Source organism: Apium graveolens, chromosome 5 (assembly GCF_009905375.1).
Source record: "Apium graveolens cultivar Ventura chromosome 5, ASM990537v1, whole genome shotgun sequence".
Classification (NCBI taxonomy): Eukaryota; Viridiplantae; Streptophyta; class Magnoliopsida; order Apiales; family Apiaceae; genus Apium; species Apium graveolens.
Window position 1 is genome coordinate 17,093,882 of NC_133651.1, and position 12,091 is coordinate 17,105,972.

The 12,091-nt window shown below is 33.2% G+C and overlaps 1 non-coding gene across 1 annotated transcript; it reads right to left on the reverse strand.

Moving 5' to 3' along the window:
- Positions 1–295: 295 nt before the first annotated feature.
- On the reverse strand, positions 296–402 carry LOC141663341 (small nucleolar RNA R71). The gene has a single exon (XR_012551420.1). It is a non-coding gene; the product is annotated as a small nucleolar RNA R71 (small nucleolar RNA).
- Positions 403–12,091: the final 11,689 nt, after the last annotated feature.

A 12,091-nucleotide genomic window follows, 5' to 3' on the forward strand; every position in this document is an offset into this window, starting at 1 on the left:
AGCTAACACCTTTTGGATCGAGCCTGGCATAATTCAGATGGTATAGAATTCAGTTCAGTTTGGGGGTGCTCCAATGGAAGATCCCAATACGCACATTTGGGATTTCATAGAGATCTGCGACACCTTCAGGTTCAATGGAGTTTCTGAAAATGCTATAAAGCTGAGGCTTTTCCCATTCTCCCTGAGGGATAAAGCTAAGTGCTGGTTATATTCTCTACCAGCAGGTTCTATCACCACTTGGGAGGATCTTGCTCAGAAGTTTCTTACTAAATTCTTCCCTGTGGCGATGACAGCTGCAATCAGAAACGCTCTTACTCAATTTGCGCAGCAATCGGGAGAATCTCTATGTGAAGCTTGGGAGCCCTACAAGGAGATGTTTAGGAAGTGTCCTCATCATGGAATGCCTGATTGGATGATCATCAATTGCTTCTATAACGGTTTGGGAGCAGAGTCAAGACCCATACTCGATGTAGCATCAGGTGGAGCATTATGGGCAAAGAGCTATGAGGAAGCTTATAATCTAACTGAACTGATGGATGCTAATGAATATCAATATCCAACCCAGAGATTGCCACATTGCAAGGTTGCAGGAGTTCTTGAAGTGGATACAGATACGGCTATCACTGCTCAACTAAAGGCGTTTTCTATGAAGATCAATTCTCTGGCTAACTATGGAGTTTATCAGAGGACAAGTGTTTGTGAGATGTGTGCAGGTTCGCATGCGACGGAGCAATGCGCTATATCTAGTGAATCAGCTCATTTTGTTAGCAACTTTCAGAGATCGCAGCAACCATTTTAGCAATTTATTATCCTGACAACTGGAATCATTCGAACTTCAGCTGGAGCAAAAATCAGAGTGCGATGCAACAGCCTTATCAGCAGTATGCAGCAAAGCAATTCAACCCTCCTGGTTTTCAGCATCAATTTACACCAAGACAACAACTCCAAATTCAACAACAAACTCATGGTGCAGGTCAATCTTTGAATGAAAAATATGAATTGGAGGATTTGAGGCTTATGTGCAAAAACCAGGCTCTTATATGCCAAAGCCAGGCTGTTTCTATCAAGACTATGGAGAACCAGATAGGGCAAATTGCTAATGCCTTATTGAATCGACCACCAGGAATGCTTCTTAGTGATACAGAAGCCAATCCAGGTAACAGGGAAGTTGAAGAATAGGTGAACGCCATCACCTTGAGGTCTGGAAAGGTCGCAAGCCCCCAAATTCAGCAAGACGAAGAGCCTGAAAAATCTCAAGTTTCAGAAAATGCAGTTGTGGTTGAAAAAGTGGTGTAGAAGGATACGAGGTGGAATCAAGGAAGAAAACTATGGAACACACTCCTCATGAGGGTAATACAGGGGAAAAACAGGTCTGTCTTCCACCTCCTTTTCCTAAAAGGCTACAGAAGCAGAAGTTGGATAAGCAATTTGCTAAGTTTCTGGAAGTGTTCAAGAAACTTCATATCAACATACCTTTCGCTGAAGCTCTTGAATAGATGCCTAGCTATGCAAGGTTTATGAAAGGTATTCTTTCTCGGAAAGTGAATCTCGATGACTTAGAGACCGTTGCTCTTACGGAGGAATGCAGTGCTGTGCTGTAACAGAAGTTGCCTCCGAAGCTTAAAGATCCTGGAAGCTTCACTATTCCTTGCACTATTGGAAACTTGTCTTTCGATAGTATTTATGTGATTTGGGAGCTAGCATCAATCTGATGCCCTTGTCCATCTTCAAGAAAGTTGGTCTAACTGATCCAAAACCTGTGAACATTACCTTACAGTTGGCTGATCATTCCATCACTTCTCCACGATGAGTAATTGAGGATATCTTGGTTAAGGTGGATAAGCTCATCTTCCCTGCTAATTTTGTCATTCTAGACTTTGAGGAAGATAAGAAGATTCCTATTATCTTAGGAAGACCATTCTTGGATACAGGCCGAACTATGATCGATGTGCAAAAAGGAGAGCTTACGATGAAGGTTCATGATCAGAAGGTCACTTTTAATGTGTTCAAGGCAATAAAGTTACCCATAACTAAAGAGGAACGCTTTAAAGTAGAGTAGGACGATTTTGTCGTGAATTCGGAGCTTGAGCAATTACCAAAGTTAGATACCTTGGAGAGATCCTTAACATGGGAATTTGATAGTAAAGATGAAGAAGGAGTAGAGCAAATGCAGGTTTTGAATGCACCTCTGTGGAAGAGGAAGTTGGATATGCCATTCGATTCTCTTGGATTAGCAGAGCTGAAAATTTCTCAAGAGCATTTTGAACCATTTATTGAAGAAGCTCCCATACTTGAGTTCAACCGACTGCCCATCTATTGAAGAAGCTCCCATAATAAGCTCCCATACTTGAGCTCAATCGACTTCTAGATCACTTGAGTTATTCATTCTTAGGTGCACCCCATGATAAGGGGTTGGGATATATTTTGGATGATGTAGAAAGTGGTTGGACGGATCTTCCGTGCCTACAGAGGGTTCTTCTCATTGCAGCAGGTAGTTGATAGGACTGGTGTTGCTGATGAGCAGTACATGTGAGTGAATAGGCGTATGGAGGCCATGCACGGCATTCACCGTCGTTTTGCTGCAGATTTGACACAGGCTTTGGGCACTATTTTCCAAGCCACTGGTGTCGAGGTTGATTGGTCACCTGATCCTCCACCCGAGGAGGGTGATCTTTCCGACGACTAGGTATGCCTGAAATCCATATTATTACCTTCAATGAGGACATTGAAAATTTTAAGTTTGGGGGTGATAATGTAAGGATTAGTTTGTGTGTGTCCATATAGTTCATATAGATTCATGTTGCATATAGTTGTATTTCATTCATAGTGTTGCATGATTGTTCAAATAGGACATATATGTTTGTTTTTTTATGTAATTTCATATAGTTGCATTTGTATGCATATTTAGCATGATCCCTTAAAATGAACTATGTTATTTGATAAGTTGATGTTGATTTGAGTGTGGTGATGATGAATAGAGGGATGTTTAAGTCTTAAAAAGATTGATTTGCATGCCAGAAGAAAAAAATTCACAAAATTTTATAGGATTTCTTTTGATCTAGATCATACTTATGCTTGTTTATTAGTTGAGATTTAATCACTGGTTTATATTTAGAATATTTGCTATTCTCGTAATGACAAAAGAACACTGAATTTTTAAACTAGAGAAAAGCTTGGATTTTATTGCTAGTTGTTGTAAAGCTAGTGTCAAATAGATAGTAGTCGGCTCATATTTATATAAGTAGTCTAGGGTTGAATGAGATGGAGCGAAACACACTCATTCAGAAATCGTTGAAGAAAAAAAAGAAAAAAAAGTAAAGAAAAAAAGTATGTGATTTATTGATCAAGAGTGAGCTCTTTAATACTCGAGTTATTAAGTTTTTAGGGGACTTTGTGCCTAGTGACCTAAGGCTTTTATAGTCTGGGATCCGGTAACCTAACGCTCGCTACATGGGTATTATTGCATAAGTCTTTTGTGACCTCATTCATTGCACGATCAAATAAGCATATGTGTTATGTGTTCAATAATATCATGAATTCTTGTATAACTCTAGTAGAATGAAGGTGTTATGAGTCATTATGTGTTTATCGTCTATTCTGTTTATAAACTTGTGATTGTTTTGATGAAAGACAAGATATGGTTATTGATCTAGTGTCGAGAGTTTATCTGTTAAGCATCCACACACGCACGTTTTTGGTTTGTGAGTTGGTTTGTGGGATTTATTCGAGCTCTGTTTTGAGTCATTGCATTCTTAGAGGCATTGGCTTATTCATTTGGTTATAGTTATTCTGAGGGGATCGATTGCATTATCATTTAGTTGCATTCGCGTAGTTGCATTCATGCATTAGGTTTGTTTTGTAATTTTGAGTCTGTTTATGCTTGAGGACAAGCATCAATTCAAGTTTGGGGGTGTGATAAGTGGATTTTATATCTACTTGGAACGCTTCATTTCAGGCTTAAGTTGGTGTTTTGGACTCAAGTTGTTGGTATTTTTGATGTGTTTTTGTGTTTGTGCATTTCAGGCATCAGTTAAATGAAGAAAGAAGCTTTTTAAAGAAATATGCTGAAAAGAGATCAGAATTGTAAGCCTAGGCCATTCTCAAGTTGTAGAGAATCTCGTTAGCTTAGCGGGGGAAGTTGAATCGCCTAATTCTGACAATCAGAACTTAAGATACGGCCAAAAGAAGAATTGTCAGAATTTTTCCAGAATGTCAGCGCGGCCGCGCCAGAACCAGTGCGCCCGCTCCGCTGAAACCACTATTCCAGCACGGCCGCGCCCGAAAACAGCGCGCCCGCGCCCTGTTTCTATACCAGAATCCTGATTTTAGTCGAAATTGAAGATTTTGAGAGTCCTGGTCATCCTGGAGCCTATATATATCAATAAAAAGACGTTTTTAACAAGGAGGCCTGGGAGAGCAATAAGAAGACCTAGAGAGCACGAGACGGCTACGGAGAAGAAGACTTTTATTTTCTTTAATATAGTTGATACTTGGATGCTTATTTTCGATTTATTTTTGAACCCTAGTACTCTTATATTATTTATTATCATGCTTTCATTGGAACCCATGGTGATGATGAGTTCGATTATGAACTAATCGTTATCGTGGGGTTCTAGCGGATTTATTTATGGATTTCTTTAGTTAAATTATTTCAATACCTTAGTGTAGTGATTGTATAATAACCTAGTATTGGTTGTGCTTATTCATCTTATGTGCGTAGTTAACGTATAAGATAGCGTGTTAATCTCTATTGAAGCGACAGTGAATATAGGTTCATGTGTTATTGTTATGCATGATTCGTAGGTAATTTTAACCATCTTACTTGCCCTATGTAATCACGATAGATAACTTGCGCATTAAACCGTTATGTTTTCAATTCTTATAGATATATAAGGACTAAGCATAATTGGTGTATATTCAACTTCTATCTCTTTTGTGGATGCTTGGTAGTAGGGTATTCGTAGAACGAAAGTTGTCGTTTACTAGTTTCGTGTTATCAGATTAGTGTCATCACTATTACATGCTAAGGTTAATAACAAAAAGGCTATTGAATGAAGTATTTAATGAAGTTAGGATCCCATGTTTGTCATATATATTAATTCAACCATTCTTGTTCTGTTACTTATAATTTTTAGTTTAATTCTTAGTTTAATCAAAATCCAATTTATTATTTATCTTAGCATTGAGCGATAACCATACATTGTTGCATAGGTGCATAAATTGAACTTAACATAAACCAGTCTCTGTGGGAACGAATCTGATTTATATCTTATACTACTCGCGTATACTTGCGTGAATATTAGCGCTTGTTTTTGCCCTAACAGATATGCTTGACAAATATCCTCACTTGTTTAGTTAAATCAGATTCTGAGGACATAATCTTTTTAAGGGGGAAGGATATAACGACTCGTATATTCTCGTATTATTTAAATGTATAATTATTAAATAATTAAATGAATAAAATATGTGTATGGGTTCTATCAGCGGGTTATTGCTTTTTTATTATTTATATGTGATTACTGGTGTATGAGATTGAATTGCGTAGTTAATTATTGGGTTGTATTATTTTGTTTCGCTTTTAAAAGTGATTTTATTGTAGTTTTATTTTTCATAAATATCTGGGTTATCCCTAAAATTGTTTTATGATTTTATAATTTTAATAATTATTTTTAGGATTTTATAAAATTTAGAAATCAATATTTCATTAATTTTTTACCCCTAAATGATTTTCTGATTGTATTTTATTGTAAATTCGATATTAAAAACAAAAATGTTTCAAAAATTATGAAATTCATATTTTATTAAGTTTGGAATATTTTGAGAATTTTAAAATTTATTTTGAAAATTTTTTGGATTAATTTCACTCGCGCGTTGATTCGTTCAATTATTAAAAGCGGGTATAAATTGTGTTTCGAAAATTGTCCTAAAATTATGAAATTTTTGTATTATTAGCTTCAGGATATTTAGAAAATTTAAAAATGGTTTTTACTATATTTTGATGAATTATTATTCACAGCTTTATGCGTTATATGCTAAAAACAATGAGGATTCGGGTTTGCGATCAATAGAAATGCAACACGTGTCCTACTAAATGGACACGTGGCTTGAAATTGAGCAACACAGCAGCTATACATCTTCTATTCATCTGTAAAAACAAAATAAATCCCTAATTTTTCTCTTATCTCCCCTCTCTGTGTCTCTTTCGTTTAATTTCTTCCCCTCTCTCTCCCTGATTCTGTTTCCCTGGTCTTGGTAAGTATCTCCATCGCTGCTTGTTCGTTTTCCGGCCTGTTTGTCCGGTGTCTGTCTCGATCCTGTTCTGTTTGCTTATGTATATATACATGAGTAAGTATATGGGTATGTGTGTTGTGATGCAGGGGTGTAGCCACTATTTTGCTTGATTGCTTCACCTTGATGCTGTTCTGTATTTTCCGGCCGCCACCGGATTCTTTTTCGGCGAGGTGGCCTGAGATGGGTCACGGGTGTTGCTCTGTGTTTTGATTCTGCTATGTTTTATTCGTTTGTTGTTGGGCTAACCAAATTGGGGCTCCTGATTCCTGTCGATTACTCGATTAATGTTTTTTATAATTAATATATTTATGAAAAATTCGTATGAATTATAGTGATTAATCGAAAAGTATTTTAATTGTTCAGGAATTTAATCGGTAAAATCCGAGATCGAAAACCCGAATAGGGTACCCCGGATTTTACCGCCGTTGACGGTGAACTTCGGTGTGTCAATGGTGGACTGTAATGATCGTTATCTGAGTCATAATATTTTAAAATAAATAATTTAGTTCATATATTAGTATTCAAAACAAAAAAGACTTAATTATTTTAGAAATGTTATTGGTGTTTGGGTTATGAATTTGGTTTGGATTGTGGTGACATCGATTATATTTCGACGGGTAGTCCGATAAACAAAAGAGACGCTACCAGATTTTGGGGAACGTATCCTGTAAAATATCAGAAATATCAGTCGAATGTATATAACTGTATAATTATAAATAAAATATTTTGTAAGATATACTTGACAACTTGTTTTCTAAAACGATGAGTATATGTATTTTCTGAAAATGAATATGGAAATGAGTTTTGAATATGTTAACCCTGATTGCTATGTGTATTGCAATAATAGGTTCAATTACGAGTCAGGATTTAATATCGAATGGGTAGATTTATTAGCGAGGATATGTCAAGCAAACCTAGACGTCTAACATAGAGTATTTCGACTCCTGTAGGTTTTAGTCGGAAGACCTGAAAGTTGACGTCGGACTAAAATTAACCTAGCGGTCAGTCGACAAGTGCAGCGAAGCGAGGTTCCAAGCGAAGGACCTGAGCGTTGAAGTCGGATCCAGGATAGTCTACTAATTAGGTGATAAAGCTCGAACGTTTGAGTCGATCCAAGATTAGTCAGTGATAGTTGTAAAGCTCTACAAGGCAAGTACCCCTGACCATACTCCTATAGTTCAATATATATGAATAGCTATTGTTTTATGCTCGTAATGGAACAGAATGTTTTAAGTTACGTATACCTTATATTTAGAAATGTTATTTAAAATATGTTTTGGGAAAAGTAACTTCTGAAAGCACCTATCTCTAAACATGATTACATTGAAAAGAAGTTTTGAATAGTGTGTTGTGATAGAATGGTTTTAAAAAGAGATAGGTGATAATGATTTTGGAAAAATGGATAAGGAGAAAGTTTTGATCCACCTATGTCGTGGAATGTTTTGATCCACCTATGTCGTGGAATGTTTTGATCCACCTATGTCATGGAATTTGGAAAGAGGTAAAAAGGGAATTCAGTTAATCTATTGGAGATGAGTAGGCGTAAGAGGCTAATTCGGTTGGGCGCTCTGTTTAACCGATTAGTCCAGCGTGGGGGAAAGACCTAGCTAGTCTTCCAAGTTCCGGAACACATTCTTTATGCTGGACGGCCGTTAGTCGCTGTCCGGTGAGGATATACTGATCAACTATCTTTACCCATTGAATGTTCAATAGATTTGATTGATTCAATTTTGGAACTGTTTAACAAATCAACTTGTTTGAAACAGATGATTTGGAAATGAAAATAGCATGCTAAAATTGGACTCTGGTATTTATACACAGCACACGACTGATGTTATTATTTTATAGAGCATGCTAGTTTTAAATATCCAGTTTATGAATATTTACCTTGCTTTTGTAAACGTGCTATGATTTCTGTTCCTATAACTGTTTTTATATAATTAAGGTTCACGCTCTCGAGAGTCGATTCAGTGTTCGTTTTCAGAAAATACATATACTCGTCATTTTACGAAATTAGGGTTATTGGTTTTGGAAAAACATTTCACCACAACATACAATCAGGTTTTGTATAAAACATATATATGTTGAGGCCGTCACAAATGTTATGTCAACATTTCTAATTTTTACTCAGAAAACCAAACCTAAACTATCCAGCGATGGAAAAAATTGCACAAAATACCCACTAAACACGAGTGTGGGTAATACATCACGAAAGTGCATGTTTTTGTATATACCTCGACATAAACATGTCGAGCATGCATATTTTTATAATTTTCTTTTAATATATGATACGTATGTTGAATATTTGTATTCAGCAAACTCAAAAATTTTATTGCAAGGATTACGCATAAGGAACATCTGTATAGTTCAAACAAAATATTAGTACACATAAGTTGGTCGGTATTTTAACCAATATTCAACGCTAATATATATTTTCGGGCATCTAGTTTTAAAAATGTGGTCATCAGTGCATTTTTTTATTATCATCACCATTATTATCTAAATAAATTATTTATTAAGGTATAATTGATTATTAAAAAATTACAATTATAATATAATTACAATAATCATATTAATTTATTGAAAATTAATTTAGAACCGTACAAAATATATGAATCTAGTGAAATAAAGGTAATAACAAATTGGGAATTAAAGTTATTATTAGTTTTATTTTTATTTATAAATATTATAGAAAAAGTAAAAAATTGTAAAATAAACGTGATAAATACATTATTTGCATTAGACTTATAATAAAAAAGATTATAATAATATAATTTCAACAATTTTATTATTTCATTAAAAAATACTATAGAATTATATAGAGTCATAGCGGAAATAAGATTATCGAGCTGAAATAAAATTAAAAATACTATGGTAAATTTGATTACTAAGTTGAAATCAATATAAGTATTGCAATTCAAAAACGGACGGTAAAATGATTCATATATTATAATAAGTCATATAGAAGTAAAATAAGAATAAAAATTATACATTTAGAGTTAAAATGAAATTCAAAAATTGATGAAACCAAAAAGAGTTGAAACCAAATTACCGCTAAAAAGAGTGTTTTACTTATTAATAAAGGTTATTAATTATAATAAATAAAAAGATTATAATTATAAATTGATTTTCAAAAAAAATATTATTTCACCAAAATATACTATTGAGTCATATGAGAAAAATAAGATTAGTGAGTTGAAATCAATATAAGAATTGTAATTAAAAACGCGTAAAATAATACATATAATATTATAAGTCATATAGAAATTAAAGAAGAATATCGAGGTGATAGTTAAAAATCAAGAAGTGTAATTAAATGCGTTAATTAAATTTAATTCGAGAGTCAATTATTCTCCGTAATTGAATCGAATTATAACTGTCAAATCAATTTATATTCGTATATATAAAAATAAATACCGAATAATGAATATTTATTTAAGAGCCCAAACCCAGTGGATAATCATCTCATTCATCCATTAACCATTTTGCGTGTTTTAAAGTGTCTCGGAAAGCTCTCACGGAGGACAACATACTCCAAGCGTCACCCGCTTAAGAACGGCTCAAAATGAGGCTCAATACCCACATTTTCCAACATCAAATTCACTCTGCAGTATTTTCTTATAAGAAAACATGGGATATAATAATTCTATGAAACCCATCGTTACTAAGAAAATTAGTGATGAAGATGAAAATACCATCGTTCATGACGAGCCGTTGAGCCCCGCTGCACGGTTGTTTCGGTCTCCGGAATTCAACCTTTCAGCTATAATTGTCCTTGGTTTCAACACGCTAATCGATGCTGACACTCTGAAATACGGTTTCATGAATACTCTTGCCAAGCATCCTCGTTTCGCCAGTTTGCTTGTAAGCAAAGCAATCATCTTTTCATCAGCTACTCATAAGTTACTTGCAGGTTACAAGTGTGTTTTGGCATATATTTTTTCTACTACAGTTTAACTAATTGTTAAATAAAACGTTTTCTGCTGAATTTTATTTTTCGCCTAAATTTTTTACAAATCCCGATTATTAGTCAGCCTTAGAGCATCTCCAAGGGGGAGCACCTGTTAGCAATAATATCTACGTGGCAACCCTAATTTTAAAAATATAGATAATATGTAAAAAAAACAGTACTCCAAGCGAGACACCTGTTAGTTAAATTTTAGATGCCGAGAAAAAAGGCACCTACATTTGTTGAATGAATGACTGTCATCTATATTTAAGTCACGTCATTTCCCTATACAATATTTCTCCAGCAACTTATTTTCCCTCCATTGTACACCTTCCCGCTAGAACATTTGGTTTCATCAAATATATATAATTAAGGTTTGGGATTTTAGAATTGAGTGGAGTTTTACAAAAAATTATATATATATATATAATAATTACATTTAATATATATATATATACTAATTTAATTTTATATTTTAACTTTATATAATATTAATTGTAAAAATTTAATATCAAAAAGCTGTAAAAAAAATCATGTTAACCAATTTTATTAATTACTTACATAATTTTTTATTGTACATTTTGATATAAAAAACTATTAAAAATTAATTGGATAAAAAAATTAGTTAAATATTTTATAATATATAAAAGTAATGTTTGTTAACTAATTTTTTTCATGATTTAAATATTATAATAACATCAGTAAATATTTTTATTTTATACATATATATATATTATTTCCACTTATATTAAGTTAAAAAAATTATTTTTTTATTAATAATTTCTTATCAACCCTTTTTGATAAAACATAACTCTTAAAATTTAAAAATAATAATAAAAACTGTTTTTTGAATATAGCTAATCATTATAACTAATACCACTGAAGCAGAATTCCTTACAGGTTCATCAATTTTTACATAATATCTATTTTCTAATGAATATAGCTACTTAGAGCATCTCTAATATAAGGGTAACCACCTGTTAGCAATAATATCTACGTGGCAACCCTAATTTTAAAAATATACATGATATGTAAAAAAGTATTATTCCAAGGGACACCTGTTAGGTAAAATTTTAGATGACGAGAAACAAGCAAGCCATGAGTGACCATCATCTATATTAAGTCCATGTCATTTCCCTCTAAATTAATTCTCCAACTGCTTATTTTGGTACACCTTCTGCCACAAGATGGGTTCATAAAATTTATATAATTAAGTTTTGGATTTTTAGAATTGAATGAAGTTTAACAAAAATGGAGGGATCCTTTGTATCTTTATATTTGAATATATATAATTACTAATTTAATTTTATATTTTAACTTTAAGTAATATTAACTGTAAAAATTTATTATCGAAAAGCTATAAAAAAAACTCACTGTTAACCAAATTTATTAATTACTTATATAATAATTTTACTATACATTTTTATATAAAAAACTATTAACAAATTGCTTGAAAAAAAAAGAATTAGTTAAATGTTTTATAATACATACAAGTAAGGGAATTTGCCAAATATACCAATTTTTAGATATTTATTTGCAACTCTACTATTTTACTTAAAATCTTGCAAATATACTATCTTTTTAAACATACAAACAATTAAATTGCAAAAATACAATTTTCATCTTCCCATTTTTTTTTAACTTCTCCTATCTATACACGATTTGTGAGAGTAATACAGATTTGTGATTAAGTATAGTTTTTGGTTGATCAAAAAAAGTATAGTTTTTGGTTTAGTTGTTTGCGGGGGAATTGTATTGTAGCCTCTGGTTGTGTGGTGACGTGGAGTGTTCAAAGCCGTTGGATCAGTTTGCGGGGACACATCTAACTGCTATTTGGGAGAGGACAGGCGT